The sequence below is a fragment of the Oryx dammah genome, unplaced genomic scaffold (assembly GCF_014754425.2).
Source record: "Oryx dammah isolate SB20612 unplaced genomic scaffold, SCBI_Odam_1.1 HiC_scaffold_17, whole genome shotgun sequence".
Taxonomy (NCBI): Eukaryota; Metazoa; Chordata; class Mammalia; order Artiodactyla; family Bovidae; genus Oryx; species Oryx dammah.
This window is the reverse complement of record NW_024070201.1, coordinates 46,444,306-46,464,149: the sequence shown is the minus strand read 5'-3', so window position 1 is coordinate 46,464,149 and position 19,844 is coordinate 46,444,306. Positions and strand designations below refer to the sequence as shown.

The following is a 19,844-nucleotide window of genomic DNA, read 5'->3' as shown; positions in this document are numbered from 1 at the left end:
GCAGTGGTTCATAATTTGATCTTTGCAGAGGTAGAATGCAAATGCCAATTTATAGGTGACAGTATATTGTATTGCTTTTTAACTTTATCAGTCTATGCTCTCTCTTCTCCAAACTTTATTGTATCAAAGAATATACTATAGTAATTTTTTCTCTGTAGCTATTCTCTCCAACAGCGATAAAACAGTCCTATACTTTCCTGCTACAAGGGCATAACCGCTTTCTGGACAGATAAAAAAGTCCTTGGGTTGAAAAAATGACTGATTTATGCTCTCAACTAGGTGAATGACAAGCTTTGAGCTAAAACAAGCAAAAATAATAAAGCATTTGTGAGCTCACTTCCTGTTTATCTCTTTAGCCAGATCTCTCTTGACAATATATCACGTGATGATTTAACATGGTTGTAGAACTTTAATCTTTTTTTTTTTTTTTGCCGTCTTCTGCTTTATTGACAGGTAAATTGTTCAAAAATGTTCTCACAATTCAATAATTACAAAGACTCAGACTTACATTAAAAAAGTAAAAACCAGAACCCCCAGCAGGTGCCAGCCCCAGCAGAAGGCCCGGGGGGCGGGCAGGCCACAGTGCCCACATCACTCAGTGCCAACTCATGGGAAATGTGTGTCTTCCACAGCGTCGCGAGGACGTCGGCTGGCAGGGGGCAGAGGGAAGCCTGCCGGTGGCTCACGGAGAGCTTTCAGAGGCTGCCCCAGGCCCTGGCACCGGGAGGGGAGGCAGAAGCGCGCAGAGTGCGGGGTGGAGTGTGGGGGTGTCTACACCGTCCAGTGTTTCCCACTTTTCACAGATTTTGCAACAAACTCTGGTCTTGTGGCTGCCTCCTCCGGTCATGTTTTTGGTTACTAACTCCACCCAAGTCCCCTTCTACTTCATCCTCAGGGGCATCCCTGGCTTTGAGGTCTTCCATACCTGGATTTCAATCCCATCTGCTGTCTCTACACTATCTCTATTGCAGGCAACACCACCATACTGGCTGTCATCAGGGCAGAGCCCTCTCTGCATGAGCCCATGTACTTGTTTCTGTCCATGTTGGCCCTAACAGACCTGGGACTTAGCCTCACCATTTTGCCTACAACTCATGAGGATCCTCTGCTTCAGTGCCTCAGAAATGAGCTTTGAGGCTTGCTTTATTCAGTTCTTCTTCCTCCATGGATTGTCCTTTATGGAATCTTCTGTGTTGGCCATGTCTTTTGACCACTACTGGCCATTTGCCACCCCTTCCATTATTTTTCCATCCTCACCAGGAAGGCAATCTGCAGAATAGGTCTAGCCATCATTTGCCGCTGTCTCCTGGCTGTTCTTCCTGCATTGTTCCTGTTGAAAAGGCTCCCCTTTTGTGGCTCCCCTCATCTCTCCCACTCCTACTGCCTCCATCAAGACGTGATTCACCTGGTATGTGCTGACACCACTACAAATAATGGGTGTGGATTTGTTGTAGCTCTGCTTATTATCATACTGGACCCCTTGCTCATTGTGCTGTCCTATGCACTCATCCTGAGACACGGCCTCAGAATTGCCTCCCAGGTTGAAAGGCTCCGGGCCCTCAATAACTGTCTGTCCCACATTTTGGCTGTTTTGGTCCCTTACGTGCCCATAGTGGGCGTGTCCATGACTCACCGCTTTGCCAAGCATGCCCCCCCAATTGTACATGTCAATATGGCCAGTGTCTATGTGCTAGCACCTCCTGTGACGAACCCCATTATCTAGTGTTAAAACCAAACAGATCCGTTGAAGGATCTTTGATCTCTTTGCTCATAGACAGTTGGAGTAGAGTGTTGAGAAGTGGGCTTTTGGTATTACTCTGTAAAATAATAGTTTGAGAAACTTGAAAAATTATGGTTTGGATGTCTAGTCATACATGAATCAGGAAGCAGGGCTGGGAGTTAAATACAATATTGTGTTCATTGGATTTGCAATTTAAGCTAAGTTGAACCACCTGTATGTGGCAGAGCTGCTTCGTTTACACACACTTTTTGCGTGCTAAGTTCCTCAACATTTTTATCCTGGAATTGCCAAGCTTCTAGTTCAAGATGTGAAATATGTTATAGAGTGAACTACCTAAGTTAGGTAACCCCTCAAAAGTCCTTCAAATGGGGACATCCTGTTTTTAACAGGGTCTCCTCTTATGAAGCCCTCCCCTAACATGCACATGAAGCCTCCAAGTTGCTTCCATTTACACTGTTTCTTCTCAGAAAATGCCCTGAGAAGTAATTCTGGATTCAAAAGAAAACACAAAACAAAACCAAAACTCCCTAGGCATCAAATGTGGGGTCTCTCATGATCCAATATAAGTTCTAGGGTTTCTCCCTCTCACCTCTCAGCTTCTAAGTGGCAATTATTTCATCTGGTATTTCTTAGACTTCAGATGTGTCCTGGAACATTAATTTGGGAGATGGGTATTCACAGTCAAAATTTATTGAGAAGGAGATCAGAAGAACCTTGGAAATAAACTGGCTTCCTCTTACAGGTTCATTCATTCATTCATTCACATACTTTTACTTGCTTTTTTTATTTTTTGGGCTAGGACCTACAGTTCAATGATGAATGAATGTTGACATGGTCCTTGATATGTTCCCAGTCAAACAGAGAATGTATTCAATATTTCACCATAAAATATGATGTTAACTGTGTGCTTTTTCTTACTTAGCTTGAGCAGATTGGTATTTCTAACTTATTATCGTCATGGCTGGATAGTGCATTTTGTGTAATACATTTCTGCCTGCATTGAAATGAGCATGTAATTTTAACCCTCCTGTTTCTTGTTTAACTCAACTATATTTGCAGTTTTACAACGGCAATATCCTAGTATTTTTTCTGTACTTAAAGCCTATGTTGTTACCTTGAATTTTTTAACATGGTATTTAGTATATATTCATAACTTTAAAATACAACTAGCCTTTCTTTTGTGATTCTCTTAAGCCAAAACTTCATCTGTTTTTTGATTCTCATTTTTAGTTTTAGTTTGTCAATAAAAATCTATTTCTATTTGTCTTCATCTAGTGCATGTTAAATATAAAGTTATTTTCTTTTATATATTCCATACTTGATATAATGGCTGCTGTGAATTCCTTATGTATTACATTCAATATCTGGATTATTTTGGAGCTGATCCCCACAGATTATTTTTCTCTGGAATATGCACCATGTTCCTAGTTTCATTTTATGTTGACTACTCTTAAATTGTATCTAAAATTCCCTCAACCATGTTTTGAATAAGATGTTGAGATTCTGGATTCTGTTTATATCTCTGAAGAATTTGATCGGTTTTTATTCAGATAGTTAACTCATGGAACTCAAATTCTCAATTCACCCCTGAATTTTGAAGCACCTAAAATCTTTGTTCAGTTTTGTTAGCTTTACATAGGCTGTTTGATACCTGTCTCAAACATGTACAGTTCAAATATTCACTGAATTTATATGCACAAATTTGTATTCTTCTTCTTGATCTCTCTTTTACATATATTTTCCTACCACTTTCTAGATAATCTGGCAGCCCCCAAACATTCCTTTTGTTTTTCAAACCAGTAAGTCTGTATGTTGTTTACTGAGTTTTAATAGAGATCTCTGTCAAACTAAAAAATCATAAAACAAAGAAACTCCCTCAATAATGTTCTCTTTTTCTAAGTAAGTGTAACTTTTCTCCAAGTACACTGTAGATTATCTTTTATCACTCTCTAGTGCTTCCACTCCAGTACTCTTGCCTGGAAAATCCCATGGACAGAGGAGCCTGGTGGGCTGCAGTCCATGGGGTCGCGAAGAGTCGGACACAACTGAGCGATTTCACTTTCACTTTTCACTTTCCTGCATTGGAGAAGGAAATGGCAACCCTCTCCAGTGTTCTTGCCTGGAGAATTCCAGGGACGGGGGAGCCTGGTGGGCTGCAGTCTATGGGGTCGCACAGAGTCGGACACGACTGGAATGACTTAGCAGCAGCAGCAGCAGCAGTGCTTTCATGGTTTTAAAAAAATGCATTTGTTCAAGGTTTATAACGTTGATCTATGGTTTAAAGGTGTCGTTTTGTTAGAATAAATACCTTTAGTCATTGAAATACATAGTCTTATCTATAGTTGAATTGCTGGATTGTAGGGTATATTGTAATACAGACTGTCACATTGTGTTCAAAGTGGTTGTAACACTGCATCCCCTCATACTTAAGGAAGACGACAATGATGATATGGAGTATGGTGGTTAATGCAGAGATATTCAGATGTATTTTTAGGTATATTGTACAATCAAAGTTGGAGGGGATTCAAGAGAGTGAAGTCACAGTGCTTATATGACAAACACAGCATAGAGGTACTGTTTTCAATGTTGAAAAGAAACGAACTCCCTTATCCAAATGTATTTTCTCTGTCCAATTCTGTTCCCAATTCTTCTACACACCCAATATCCATCCTTATACTCTTTCTTTGACTCTCTGAACGGACCCAATTTCCTTGGTTGATAACTTGTTTGTTTGTTTGTTTTATAAAGCATCAGATTTATAAATCTCCATAAGGCTCTGCACAAGCTGGAATCAAGATTGTCTGGAGAAATATCAACAACCTCAGCTACGCAAATGACACCACCCTTATGGCAGAAAGCGAAAAAGAACTTAAGAGCCTCTTGATGAAAGGAAAAGAGGAGAGTGAAAAAGTTGGCTTAAAACTCAACATTCAGCAAACTAAGATCATGGTATCCAGTCCCATCACTTCATGGGAAATAGATGGAGAAATGATGAAAACAGTGAGAGACTTTATTTTTTGGGGGGCTCCAAAATCACTGCAGATGGTGACTGCAGCCATGATATGAAGACACTTACTCACTGGAAGAAAAGCTATGATTGACCTAAACAGCTTATTAAAAAGCAGAGACATTACTTTACCAACAAAGATCTGTCTAGTCAAAGCTATGGTTTTTTCAGTAGTCATGTATGGATGTGATAGTTGGACTATGAAGAAAGCTGAGCACCAAATAATTGATGCTTTTGAACTGTAGTGTTGGAGAAGACTCTTGAGAGTCCCTTGGACTGCAAGGAGATCCAACCAGTCTATCCTAAAGGAAATCAGTCCTGAATATCCATTGGAAGGACTGATGCTGAAGCTGAAACTTCAATACTTTGGCCACCTGATGTGACTCATTGGAAAAGACTCTAGTTCCGGGAAAGATTGAAAGTGGGAAAAGAAGGAGACAACAGAGGATGAAATGGTTGAATGGCATCACTGACATGATGGACATGAGTTTGAGCAAGCTTTGGGAGTTGGTGATGGACAGGGAAGCCTGGTGTGCTGCAGTCCATGGGGTCACAAAGAGTTGGACACGACTGAGTGATGGAACTGAATTGAACTGAACTAAGGCTCTTTATTTAACCTCCAGTCATTAAATGTCATGCCTAGAGAGGAATCCAGTGAAATATTTCTTCCTTTGGCCCATGGATATTTTCTCCTTTGAGAAAATCTTAGGCCAAATAAGAGTTACCGTGGTTAAAACGTGGTAGTGGAGACAGATTAAATACCAATCTTGTAAATTTTAGAAAGAAAAGAGGAGATAGGAATAATTATTGGCCAGTCCTTCTCAAAGGAACCACAGTTTGTTCATAATACCATAAAAATTGCTGAATTTCATTATGTGATACAGCAATTGTGTTTACATGAAGAAGAGTAGATAGATGGGTTATCATCAAGATGTTCAGTCCAGTTAAATTGTAGTCACATTTATATCTGTAGAACTGTATTTTTCACTCTTTTACACACCTTAGGCATTATTCAGTAAAACAAAGTCCTTATCTGACTTCATGAAACTTACAGTTGGGTGTGCAGGGTGGGGCTGTGTTGGAGATGACTAATGACAGTGTTAGTAAAGAGCACTATCCCCACTGTGCTTCACTTCTTCAGCTTCCACCAGGTGGTGCCAGTGGTAAAGAACCCTTCTGCCAATGCAGGAGACATAAGAGATGGGGGTTTGATCCCTGGGTCAGGAAGATCTCCTGGAGGAGGGCATGGCAACCCACTCCATTATTCTTGCCTGGCGAATCCCCATGGACAGAGAAGCCTGGCAGGCTACGATTCATAGCATTGAAAGAGTCAGACATGACTGAAGCGACAGCACACACACATGTATTTTAACTTTCTAACTCGGGTACACTGAGTTCTCACCTCTAGGAGTACTCCTACTTCTAGCCAGGACTTCCTGAGAAATTCTAGCAGTCATCTTCCCGGAAACATTGAAACATCAGAATTAATCTACTTTTCACAGTAATAGCCACAGCATTCATAGGTTATGCCACATCTTGAGGTCGAATATCCTCTTGGTGTACGGCAGTCATTACAAATCTCTTTCCAGCAATTCTCTTCATGGATACTAGTCTAGTTGAATGAGCCTGGGGATAGTTCTCAGTTGACAAAACCACTCTCTCTTAATTGCTTACCTTTCCCTTTATGCCTTAGTGTCCCAGGAGGAATCTCATCTGATATAGACGAAATTCCACCTCATCCATACTACACAATCAAAGACACTTTGGATGTCTTATTCCTAATTCTAGCATTATTAATGTTAATACTATTCTCAGTTCATCTTTTAGGAAATTCAAAGTATACTTCAGATAACTCCATCAAAACTCCCCTTCACATCAAACTACATGATACTTCTTATTCACCTATGCAATCTTACAGTCCATTCCCAATAATTCAGTGGATGTACAGGCTTTAGTCTTTCCAGTTCTGATTTTAGCAATTATCTCAATACTTAATGCCTGTTTGCTAAGTTGCTTCAGTCATGTTTGTCTCTTTGTGACCCTATGGACTATAGCACTCCAGGCTCCTCCGTCCATGGGATTCTCCAGGCAAGAATGCTGGAGTGGGTTGCCATGCCCTCCTCCAGGGAATCTTCCCAACCTGGGTTCAATCCCAACCCAGGGATTGAATTCCTGTCTCTTACATCTCTCCTGCATTGTCAGGCAGGTTCTTTACCGTTAGTGCCCACCTGGGAAGCCCCAATACTTTATACATCAAGATAACAAAGCATAACATTTCAATCCCTTAGCCAATGCCTATTCTGTGTACTAGCAGCTGACCTACAAACACTAGCAAGAATTGGAGGACTATTGAGTATTCATTTGTTATCACTGCACAGTTAGCACCTATTTTATAATTTCTCCTAATTCTCATTCTTCCACCACTAGCCAGTATCATTGAAAACCACTACCTGAAATGTATTTATATATGTAACCAAATCTTACCACATATTCGTTACCCATTCCTCTGTTAATGGACATTTACATCACTTGCATGTCCTGGCTATTGTGGATATTTCTACAATGAAAACTAGAATTATGGAATCTTTTGGAATTATGTTTGTCTCTGGGTATATCCCCAGGAGTAGAATTGTTAGATCGTATAATTGTTTTATTTTTAGTTTTTTAAAGGAAGCCCTATGCTATTCTCCATAGTGGCTGTACCAATTTGCATTCCCACCAACAGTCTAGGAGTGTTCCCTTTTCTCCACACCTGCTCCAGCATTTATCATTTGTAGATTTTTATTTTTTAATGACCATTCTCTCAAGTGTAAGGTGGTACCTGATTGTACTATTGATTTGCATTTCTCTGATAATTAGTGATGTTAAGCATTTTTTATGCTTCTGGCACAAAAACAGAAATATAGATCAATGGAACATGATAGAAAATCCAGAAATAAATTCATGCACGCACCTATGGTCAATCGATCTATGACAAAGGAGGCAAGGATACAATGGAGAAAAGACAGTGTCTTCAATAAGTGGTGCTGGGAAACTTGGACAGCTACATGGAAAAGAATGATATTAGAACATTCTTTAACATAATAAATAAAAAAAAACTAAAAATGGATCAAAACCCAGACAATGTAAAATTCTTAGAGAAAAACATGGGCAGAAGACTTTCACAGAATTCACAGCAATATTTTTTTTAGACCACTTCCTGAAATAATGAAAATAAAAACAAAAATAAACAAATGAGACTTGGTTAAACTTAAAAAATGTCTGCAAGGAAATGAAACATAAAACAAAGAAACAACCCTCAGAATGGGAGAAAATATTTGCAAACAAAGTGACCGATAAAAGGTTAATATCCAAAATACACAAACAGCTCATGCAGCTCTGTGTTCAAAAAACAACTCAATTAAAAGAAAAATGGGCAGAAGGTCTAAATAGATATTTCTCCAAAGAAGATATACAGATAAAAGTATATTGTTAATTAAAAAATGCTTGTAAGCTTCTGACTTTTACTTTATATAGAACTTTCCATGTCTTCTATATGCTTGATGCTTTCCATGCAAGCTGTTCTCTCAGTACTGAAAGGGAATTATTGAAATCTGCAATTGCTATTATTGAATCATCTCCTTCATCAATGTCTTAGAGTTTTTAGAGGAAAGGACATCACTTCCTTGCTTAAGTTTACTCCTAGATATTTTATTACTTTTATGTGACTATAAATAGGATTTTTAAAAAATTTCTCTTTCTGATAGGTCATTATTAGCATATAGAAAAGCAACAAATTTCAGGATATTAATCTTGTATCATGAAACTTTTCTAAATTCATTTATTAGTTCTAGTAGCTTTTTTGGTGAAGATTTTAGAGTTTTTTTTATATATTTAGTATGGTCATCTGCAAGTAGTGTTAGTCGCTTAGTCATGTCTGACTCTTTGTGATGCTATGGACTGTAGCCTGCCAGACTCCTCTGTCCATGAAATTCTCCAAGAATCTTCCCAGTCCAGGGACTGAACCCATGTCTCCTGCATTGCAGGCAGATTCTTTACCATTAGGCCATCTGGGGAGCCCTGAGAATCCTATAAATAATTGTAAATTTTTACATTTGTGAGGAAAGGTAAGCCTGGTACCCCCTACACTGCCATCTTAGTGTTTCTTCCTTAAACCCTCTGTTTAGATTCATCTTTGTGTTTGTTGATACTATTCCTGTTGCTAGCATGTAATTTGTCAATGATAATTAGTCGAATGATGCTGCCTATTATTCATCTGTTTCTATATTTTTTTTAATGTATCTGACATGTGTGCTCTTATGAATATATACACTATATCTCTCCCCACAATCCACAGGCATGTCACATCTTCAGACCTCTACCAATGTGCTTGGCACATTTCCAGGCCAAGGTGAAATCTGAATTTGCATACTCAAGACTTCCCAGAAACTCTCAGCTGCTCTGATGTCCTCACTTCTTTACACCCACCTCTGTATTGCTCTGGGTATCACTGGGTCCATGAATTTATCTGTATTTGATTAACTGAGTGGAAGAGGAGATTGGCCTTTGAAGGAGGATATCAAATACATGAAGTTCATCTCTATTCTTTGTATTTCAGATGCATAATATTTATAAGTCACTATTTCCAGTTGCACATCTGATAGAAGCTTTGCTCACTCTGTATACACAAACACGTTGTCATATATTATATGATGACGATAGAAATAATTGCAAAGGTAAAGTAAATGATGGCAGTGGTTACATTGTAAACAACTTAGAGCACGTCTTTATTATGAGAGAATATGTAAGGAAAGGGTTTATTGAAGTATGAGAGAGAGTTATATGAAAATGAGGGCTACCATTCCATGTAAGACCAGATATGTATGCCCAAAGGCATAAGTGGTTTCAATCTATTCATACTGAAGATAATTTGGGGGCATAGGAATGAAAAAGCAGGATAGACGGTGAATCATACAAGTATCTTGGTAGAAAATGTCTCAGATCATCCTTTTGTTTAGTAAAATGAAATAATAAAAATCATTACACACATAAAGATGGAATTTGTCATGTGATATGAAAGAGTAAAGTGCTTAAAATTATCACAAAGTGTTCTTTTCACCAGGTCATCAAGCTCCTTCCCTTGTTTTTTCACATTTTCTTTTTTGTCCTTCAGTAATTTGGTTTTGGACTGTACTTGATTTATAGCCTGTTAGCATCATGTACAGAGAAGGCAATGGCATCCCACTCCAGTACTCTTGCCTGGAGAATCCCATGGACAGAGGAGCCTGGTAGGCTGCAGTCCATGGGGTCGCGAAGAGTCGGACACGACTGAGTGAGTTCACTTTCACTTTTCACTTTCATGCATTGGAGAAGGAAATGGCAACCCACTCCAGTGTTCTTGCCTGGAGAATTCCAGGGACGGCGGAGCCTGGTGGGCTGCCGTCTATGGGGTCGCACAGAGTCAGACACGACTGAAGTGACTTAGCAGTAGCAGCAGCAGTATCATGTATGTCTACCTTTCTTACTCTGCCCCTTTTAACATTCGCAGTCATGCAGGGATCTGTGAGCAAGAGAACCCACAGAAGCCAGGAGAGGTAGGAGCAGGCAAACAGTTGTCATGGCTTCAGTAATCCTGGTGAACTTACAGTAGGAAGTGATCTGCCCCATTTGCCTGGAGCTTCTGACAGAACCCTTGAGCCTTAACTGGCCACAGCTTCTACCAAGCCTGCATCACTACAAATGACAAGGAGTCAAATATTGGCCAAGAGGGAGAGAGTAACTACCCTGTGTGCAGATTCAATTATGAGCCCGGGAACCTGCAGCCTAATAGGCATGAGGCCAGCATAGTGCAGAAGTTCAGGGAGGTCAAGGGGAGCCTGGAGGAGCAAGACAGCAATCTCTGCACCATGGAGAGAAATTCCTACTCTTCCGTTGGAAGATGGGAAGCTCATTTTCTGGCTTTGCGAGTGGTCCCAGGAGCACCGTGGTCACCACACATTCCTCATGGAGGAGGTTGCCCAACAGTAGCAGGTAAGAGACCAGAATGGAGGAAAGAAAGACCAGAAAATGATACTTAAGGGGAAAACTTTACTTGACATTGGACTTTACCTGGTCACCATGAACCTAAGGCCTGTGATTCTTTCTTTCCTATGTTGTTGCTGTTCAGTCACTAAGCCATGTCCCACTCTTTGCAACCCCAAGGACCACAAGCATGCCAGGCTCATCTGTCTGCCATCGTCTCTCAGAGCTTGACTGTTTATGGAATTCTCATGGAGTGGTTTGCCATTCCCTCCTCTAGTGGACCGTATTTTGTCAGAACTCTTCACTATGACCCATCCATCTTGGGTGGCCCTGCACTGCATGGCTCATAGATTGATTGAGTTATGCAGCCCTTTCTCTATGACAAGGCTATGTCCCTGAAGGGGATATGCTTCACCGTGAATTGCTCTCTTCTTCTTTTTCTTTCATTCTAATATCTGAAAAACACTTCCATACACTCACCCACTTACAAAGTAATAGCCCTACATACAGATTCTTAGTCAGAAGTAGACATTCATGCATCTTGTGTTAATAGGTGGAGATCTGTGCCCAGGAGAAGTTCTCATTACCCCATTGAACAGGAGGGTAACTAGGACATTGGGAAGATTGAGGTATACTTTTTCCCCGCTCTAGAACCAGGTTTCTTCTAGAAAAAAGAGAACCAGTCTTCTTTCTGGTGAGAGAAGATGGTGATTTCTATCTCTTGAGTTGTAAAGAACACATTCTCCACCTCAGTATTTTTTCAAAATCAGATTTAATTGCTGTTCTTAGTTTATGTAAAGTTTATTTATTTATTTATTGGAAATCAGCCTGATTCCTCCACCATTTATCCTCTACAGTCTTGCTTAGAAGGCCCTTTCTTGACTCTGATGTGATTCTTTTCGCACAGAAAATGCTCCAATCATATCTGGAGAGGTTGAAGAGGGAGAAGCAGAAAGCTGAGAAGATGGGATCTGACTTCAGAAAAGAGATATCTACCTGGAAGTTAGGAAGAGAAGCTTACTGAGGAAGTTAGATAGATATCTTGGCAGGACCTTGGGTTGATCTCAAGGAGCTGCCTTCTTCTTTGTTCCTTGACAGTTACGTTATTTGACTAGGCCTTTTCTTCATCCTTTCCTGATAAGAGTGGTGGCTGAAAAGAGAACATATCACAAATGGCCACAGATGTTTGGAGGGAGATATTCTTATAGAGGGACTCTCTGGTGAGGAGGACAAGCAAATTTCATTTTCCATTCTTGTCATGTGTTTTAACCTTTGACTCTCAGAAGACATCTGGCAATGGCTCATGGCTTTGTCCTTGGGGCTCAACTTTTTGGCAGAGGGTGGTGGAAGGGGATCAGGAGTAATCCAGAGAAGCATGAGCATCCTGGACAGATGTGTGAAGCCTGCCCACACCCAGGGATCCCGTTTGGCTCTGAGTTGTCCTCAACAACTTGGGGCAGATTTGGGGGCATATTTTTGAAGTAAAATAGAAAAAATAGACAAAGTCAGTCTCACCATGAATTGCTCTCTTCCTTTTTCTCATTCCTGAAGAATCAAGTATAACATGAGACAAAATGTCCAGGCAAAGTTTAAAAAACAGAGTGATCCTGGACAGTGAGGAGCTGAAGGGACTGCAAAAGTTGAGAAATGAAGAGTAAGTTGGTTTACAGAACATAGCAAATTCTGAGAATGAGCTGGTCCAGTAGAGTCAATTGGTGAGAGATCTCATCTCAGATCTGGAGCATCATTTGCAGGGATCAGCAATGGAGATGCTGCAGGTAAGACTTGGAAAGAAGTCTGAGGATCCAAGGTATGAAAAAAAATGAAGACTAAGTTTTCATCTCTTCTGTGTTGCTATACTCTTTGTGGTGTTGTCAGTAAGGTTGTTTTGGGCCTCCAGTACCCCTTCTTTGCATCTATTTCAGAGGTTTTCAAGAATAAGTGCATGCATGAATTGAATGCAAGAATAATGAGGGAAATTTTCATTTTTTTAATGTGCCAATTTCCCTGTGAATATTTGATTGTGGAGAGAAGATTCGCTGTGTTTGGAGGTTTTCTAAAGGCCCCTATTTCTGTGAACTAGTGTTAAGCATTTATTGGATGCTTCTTCATGATGCAGCTTAGTCATAGACAAACAAATACACCTCAGATCCCAAGAGGCTTTTTTTCTCCACTCAATGTGTTGAGATTTTCTCCCTCTTTCTCTATTTCCAAAGAAAGTTTTTGAAGGATTGCTATTTATTCTCTAAATATTCAGTGGAATTAACTATTGAAGTATCTCACTCTGGGTATTTTTTCTTGAAAGGGTTTAAAATATCTTGCTTGTGTTAGGATCATTTAGAATTTTTTTTACAGTCCTTGAGTCACTTATTGTATGTCTTGTAGAAAGTTGTCTATTCTAAGTTGCCTGATTTGTAAGCATACAGTTGGTTATAACAATCCTCTATTATCCCTTTAATTTTTATAATAATCACAATAATGTCTTTTATTCCTGATTTTGGTGATTTGCTTTTCACTTTTTTTTTGTCACTTTAGCTATGCTTGTTAATTTATTGATCTTTTAAAGAAACATTTTTTAGTTATTTTGTTTTTAAGCTTTCTTTTTTTGTTTATTTTTAAACTTTCTTATTCATTTATTTCTGCTGTTACATTTATTTTTTTCTTTGTGTGTGTTTGTGTGTTGGGGTGTGGGTGGGTGGGTGTGCTGGTTTAATTTACTCTTCCTTTCTGTTTATTGAATTGGAAACTTATCACTGATTTGGGACCATCTCTTCTGATATAGGGTTTAATGATATAAATATATTCAACACTTCACATATTTTGATTGTTTAGTTTTAATTTTCATTCAGCTCAACATACACTCAAATTTCCTTCACAGTTTTCTTTTTCTTTAAATTTTGTTTGTTTGTTAAACCTTGGACTTTTTAAAATGTGTTGTTAATGAGAGAATACTTGGTGATTTCTGAGTTTGACATCTGTTGTGGATTTCAATTTTAATTCTGACGTAATTAGAGAACAACTTGTGCATGGGTGCTTGCTCATTTGGGACTAAGTCTTTGCAACCTAAAGACTGTAGCCCAACAGGCTCTTCTGTCCACGGGATTTCCCAGGCAAGAACACTGGAGTGGGTGGCCATTTCCTTCTCCAGGGGATCCTCCTGACCCAGAGATTGAACCCGAGTCTGCTGCGTCTCCTGCACTGCAGATGAATTCTTTACCACTGAGCCACCGAGGAAGCCCATTAGAGAACATATATTTTTATTATTTCAAGCTTATAAATTTATTGACACTTGTTTATGGCCTAAAGTACTGTACACCAGAGAAAATTTTATTATGAATTTTAAAATATTGTATGTTTCTCATTTGTTGAGTAAAATTATCTTTATATGTCAGTTAGGTCAACTTGGTTGATAGCATTGTATGTGTCTTCAATATATTTGATGGTTTGCATAAGCTGTTATCTTATTGACAGTGAGTTATTGAAATATGCAACTATTATTATTGAATTGTGTACTTCTCCTTTTATTTTTGCTTCAAGTACTTTGAAGCTCTGCTGTTCCGTGCATCTGTATTTATAACTGTTGTATATTTTTGATGTAGTGAATATTTTATAATTATAAAATTTCCCTCTCATCTTCCCATAATATTAATCTTGAAGTATTTTATCTAATATTAACATAAATCTTTGACCTTTTTTTTTTTTTTAATTTCTGCTTGCATTTCAAGCCTGGTATATATTTTTCTATCTTTTTTAACTTTGCCCTTTTTGTACCTTGACTATGTCTCTTGTAAATAGCAAGAAATGAATTTTGCCTTTTATCCAGTTCAACAAATCTCTGATTTCAATTAAGGCATTTATACATGACATTTAATGTAATTGTTGATGTGACTGTGTTTAAATTTGCTGTTTTGCTGTTTGCTTTCTATGTGGCTATTGTAATTTTCATTCTTTTTCTCCTTAACTAGCTTATTTTGTATTAAACAATATAAACTAGTATAACATTTTATTTCCCTGTGTTCATGGTGGTATTTTTTCAGTGTTTTTCCCCTACTGGTTGGTCTAGTGATTAAAATGTGTTTCCTATCTTATCTAGATCTACTTTAGACTAATATTAACTTAGTTTCAAAAAAATGGAAACTTTCTTCAGCATCCCTTCATTTCCTTTCTGCAACAATGTAGTGATCCTTTCAATATGAGCATCTGATTCTGTGCAGGCAAATGCCTGCAGGAATCTGAACATTTTGCAACATCTGGGAAGAGAAGCTCTCTTCATCTGGAGTTTATATCAGGATGTTTGTGTTTCCTGTATAAACTGAGAAAAAGAATCAATATAGGTCAAATAAGTAGAATTGGAGAAAGAAACATATCAGATTCTGAGGACAGTGTTTGAGTTTCAAAATTAAACTTTGATTAAAGTGGTGACTGCTTCCCCTGCTCCAATCCTGTATTCTTTCTCTACTTATTCTAGTCTAATTTGATTTTTGTCATGTACACAAAAGAGCCCTAATATAGAAAGTTTTTTTTTTAAATTCAGATTCTGTCATAGATTTTGGTGACATGGGGAAAGTAAATCCGCAGTAAAGGAGACTAAATATAGTGGTACATACGGGTTAAAATAAATAAAACATTAAATGTGGTGATTAAGAAGATTACATGTGTAAAAAATGTTAAGCATCTGGACTAAACAGACTCAATAGAGACTAAACTGCAAGTAAATGCCCCCAGGTTTTAGAAAATGAGTGTATATTGGTTCGGTTCAGTTCTGTCGCTCGGTCGGGTCCGCCTCTTTGTGACCCCATGAAATGCAGCATGCCAGGCCTCCCTGTCCATCACCAGCTCCCAGTGTCTACACAAACTCATGTTCATTGAGTCGGTGATGCCATTCAGCCATCTCATCCTTTGTCATCCCCTTCTCCTCCTGCCTTTGATCTTATCCAACATCAGGGTCTTTTCAAATGAGTCAGCTCTTCACATCAGGTGGCCAGAGTACTGGAGTTTCAACTTCAACATTAGTCCTTCCAGTGAACACCCAGGACTGATTTCCTTTAGGATGGACTGGTTGGATCTCCTTGCAGTCCAAGGGACTCTCAAGAGTCTTCTCCAACACTACAGTTCAAAAGCATCAATTCTTCAGTGCTCAGCTTTCTTTATAGTCCAACTCTCACATCCATACATTACCACTGGAAAAACCATAGCCTTGACTAGACAGACCTTTGTGTATATTGATAACTTTATGGAAATGGGTTACAAGAAAGGAGACAACAAGTTGCATATTAGATATCCTAAGTTACTCTTTCCTGTGGCTTATTTACTACTAAATATATTAATATATATTTAAGAGACAAATTTAAGAGACAAATAAAAGAGTTGGAAATCAACTGCACATGTGTATGCTGAATTTAATGGAGTGGAAGAGACTGTTAATTGTATACAAAATGAGAAGAGAGACACCTGTAAAGTACCTACATGGATATATTTGTTTGCTTGTACCCTCAATGAAAGCCATATGAATAGCTTGAGGAATATTAGAATTATATAGGATTATGTATTCATCTTTGATTCTCGAAAGCTTGGTTTAATGCTCGGCACAAAACTTGTATATCACTTCAATTTTGTTTAATAAATGATAGAATCATGAATTATTCAAATCATCTCTTGGGTCACCAGAATTATAGGCTTCTTGTTTTTCCCATAAATATGTCTCATTTCCATATACTAGAAGCCTCGTGCTTCCACAGAGGTTGGAGATTTTTTACCGTTTTAGAAATCTGACAACATCACATTCTGGATTGATTGGCCTCATTCTCATATTTACTTTCTGGCTCTCACATTGAAACCATCTCTATTTCCACAATCAAGGGCTGATGGGGATGTAAATAAGCTTTTTAAGTGGGGGCACCTATTACTTTTTGACTCATATTTTCTTTTTTCTCAGTTGGATGTGAATGGCATCATGAAAACATATGGGAAGCCAGAGATGGTCCTTTTATACTGGTAAAATAATTTAAAGCTAATAGAGTTATCTGGTGTGTAATTAAAATAAAACAATGCTCAAGGCAGAAAAACAGAGTATATATTTAGCTTAGATTTCTGTTCACAAATCATGACTAGATTGTTCTGTAAACTTTGAAAGGAAGTTGAAGAGTTTGGGTCAGGGCCAGTATTAGGAATAAGATATTGCAGTATCGAAACCCTGTGACTTCATAAATTTAACTCACACTGTGTGTAACTATGTAACTCAGGTTCCTATATTTAGTATGTGCTTGGCTTATCATGTGGAGGTTGAGTCTTTACCTGTGAAGAACCTAGAATTAGAGACAACTCCTTTATATTTAACTTTCTGCTCTGGGAATAAAAGAGATACAGTTTTCCTTTATCTTTCTGTTCAGATTCCCCCAAAAACAGACTTGAATCTTAAGGAATATTTTGGCCTTGCTGCAAAGAGTTGATTCATCTTAGCCATATAATTTAGCTGCCAGAATGGAAAAGTGCCATCCATGTGTCTGAATTTGCACCAATGTGTCAGTATCAGACTCTTTACAAACACATGAGATTCAGCCCGCTCTTCATTTAGTGTTCATAATGTCTTCTTTTCCAGTGGTTTGTAATTATTCCCAGCGATCATGAAATATCATGCTGTTCTGAGAACCTCCCTATAAGGGAACAGCCTTTGAAGATTTGGAGACTCTTGACTGTGTTCTCATACCAGATATGTCACAAACACCTAGGAGCCTGATCCAGCTACATCACATTCTGACATCTTCCTGGGAACACATATCTATGCAGTGATTCCACAAATGGAGTTTTTTAGGTACCAAAGTTTTGTTAAATTTATCATTTCATATAATTTCATATTATCTCAAGGAGGAAGAGAGGGAGAGGTTAATGATTTCATTTTGAAAAGAAAACTGTCTTTCTGACAAGTAAAGATTATCTCAAATCACGCAAAGGTAGCTGGGACATAAGAACATTTCTTCTGGCTGCAAGGTCAGGCATCCACTCTTCCCTTTCCAAGGGTTTCCAAGAAGACAGTTCAAGTGCATAAATGGAGTAGAAGTAAAACTCAACAGTGTGGGGATCAATTTTTGTTTTCTCCAAGGGTGAGACCTTGACTCTGAAGTAGCCAGAAACTTTCCCAAAGGAACAGAGGAGAGTATTTTGAGCTCCTGATTTGACAACCATACTATGAGTGTTTAATGGTGAGGCATGCTGCCCCAGAGGGTATCTGTGGGATTCATGTGATGGAGAAAAACTTAGAAGACTCCATTTCTAAATGTGGTAGGGAGAGGGAAGCCAGACACTATGTGCTGATGATATGATCGTTTTTATGGGGAGTGACCAGGAACTTGGTTCATCCTCTCTTTCACCGGTTCACTACTTCGCCATAATCTGGAAGAAAATAGATTATAGTGCTTATTCCTTTGCTTATGTTTAATATTGTGGATTTTTTAAAAATCATTTCAGAGCTAACAGATGTAAGCTACTAGGATAAGGAGATATCACAGTATTATCAAGCCACCTTGTTCTCAGCATCTTTCACAATTTTTCATTTTTTAGTTGATCTCATGTTTTGAGACCCATGTTTTCCCTCCTGACACAACAAACATTGTCTTTGCACTGAAGCTATTCTATGGATCCCATTCAAAATATCTCAAATAAAACTACATCATCGCACTAACCCAAAAGTGAAAGTGAAAGTTGCTCAGTCCTGTCCGACTCTTTGTGAGCCCATGGACTCTACAATCCACGGAATTCTCCAGGCCAGAATACTGGAGTGGGTAGCCTTTCCTTTCTCCAGGGGATCTTCCCAACCCAGGGATCGAACCAAGGTCTCCCACATTGCAGGTAGATTCTTTACAAGCTGAGCCACAAGGGAAGCCCACCCTAACCCAACCCAACCCAACCCAACTCTATGATTTTACCATAGTTCACATGACCCTCCATAATCCCACAGGTAAATCAAATATTGCTATTTCTGTGAATCAGAATGTAACATTTCTGCACAATAGGAGATAACACCTGTCAATGGGATATAACTGATTGCCAAGGTCATAACTGATTGCCCAAAATAATCCCTGGCATTGTGGTCAATTAATCCATGGCAAAAGAGGCAAGCATGTACAATGGAGAAAAAAGCAGTCTCTTCAATAAGTGGTGCTGGGAAAAACTGGATAGCTTACATATAAAAGAATGAAGTTAGAACAATTTCTCATATACAAAAATAAACTCATAATGGATTAAAGACTAACAATAAGACGAAACCATAAAAATATCAGAAAAAAACATAAGCAGAACATTGACAAATTGTAGTGATATTTTGGGGGCATCTGTTCTGGGGCTTCCCAGGTCGTGCAGTGGTAAAGAATCTTCCTGCAATGCAGGAGATGTGGGTTCAATCCCTGGGTGGGGAAGATCCCTTGAAGTAGGAAATGGCAACCCTCTCCAGTATTCTTGCTTGGAAAATTTCATGGACAGAGGCGTCTGGCAGGCTACAGTCCATGGGGATCACATGACTGAGCTACTGAGCACTCAAGTCAAAGGAAAAAAAAGCAAAAATAAACAAATAAGACCCAACTTAAAACTTCTTGTAGCAAAGGGAACTATTGACAAAATGAAATACAATCTAGAAATGAGAGAAGATTTTTACAAATTATATGTCTGATAAGGTGTTAATATCCAAAATGTATTAATATAAGCAGCTCATACAACTCAATATCAAAACAATCCAATTAAAAAGTAGGCAGAAACTATTTTTACGGCAGCAAAGGAGACACAGAGAGAACAGACTTGTGGACACTGGGGAGGGAGAGGGTGGGATGAATTGCGAGTGGCATTGAAACATACACATTACCATATGTAAAATAGAAAGCTACTGGGAATTTGCTATATGATGCAGGGAGCGCAAACCCGGTGCTCTGTGATAAACTTGAGGGGTGGTATGGAGTGAGAGGTGGGAGGGAGATTCAAGGGAGGTGGGGGGAAGGAGGGATGTGTATATACCTATGGCTGATACATGTTGATGTGTGGCAGAAACCAACACAACATTGTAAAGCAATTATCCTCCAATTAAAAACAAATTACATGTTAAAAAAAACT

General features: G+C 38.8%; 2 pseudogenes; both read left to right on the top strand.

Moving 5' to 3' along the window:
• The first annotated feature begins 845 nt into the window (after positions 1–845).
• LOC120876598 lies at positions 846–1,748 on the top strand (annotated as a pseudogene).
• An 8,596-nt stretch (positions 1,749–10,344) lies between these two features.
• Positions 10,345–12,574, top strand: LOC120875894 (annotated as a pseudogene).
• Positions 12,575–19,844: the final 7,270 nt, after the last annotated feature.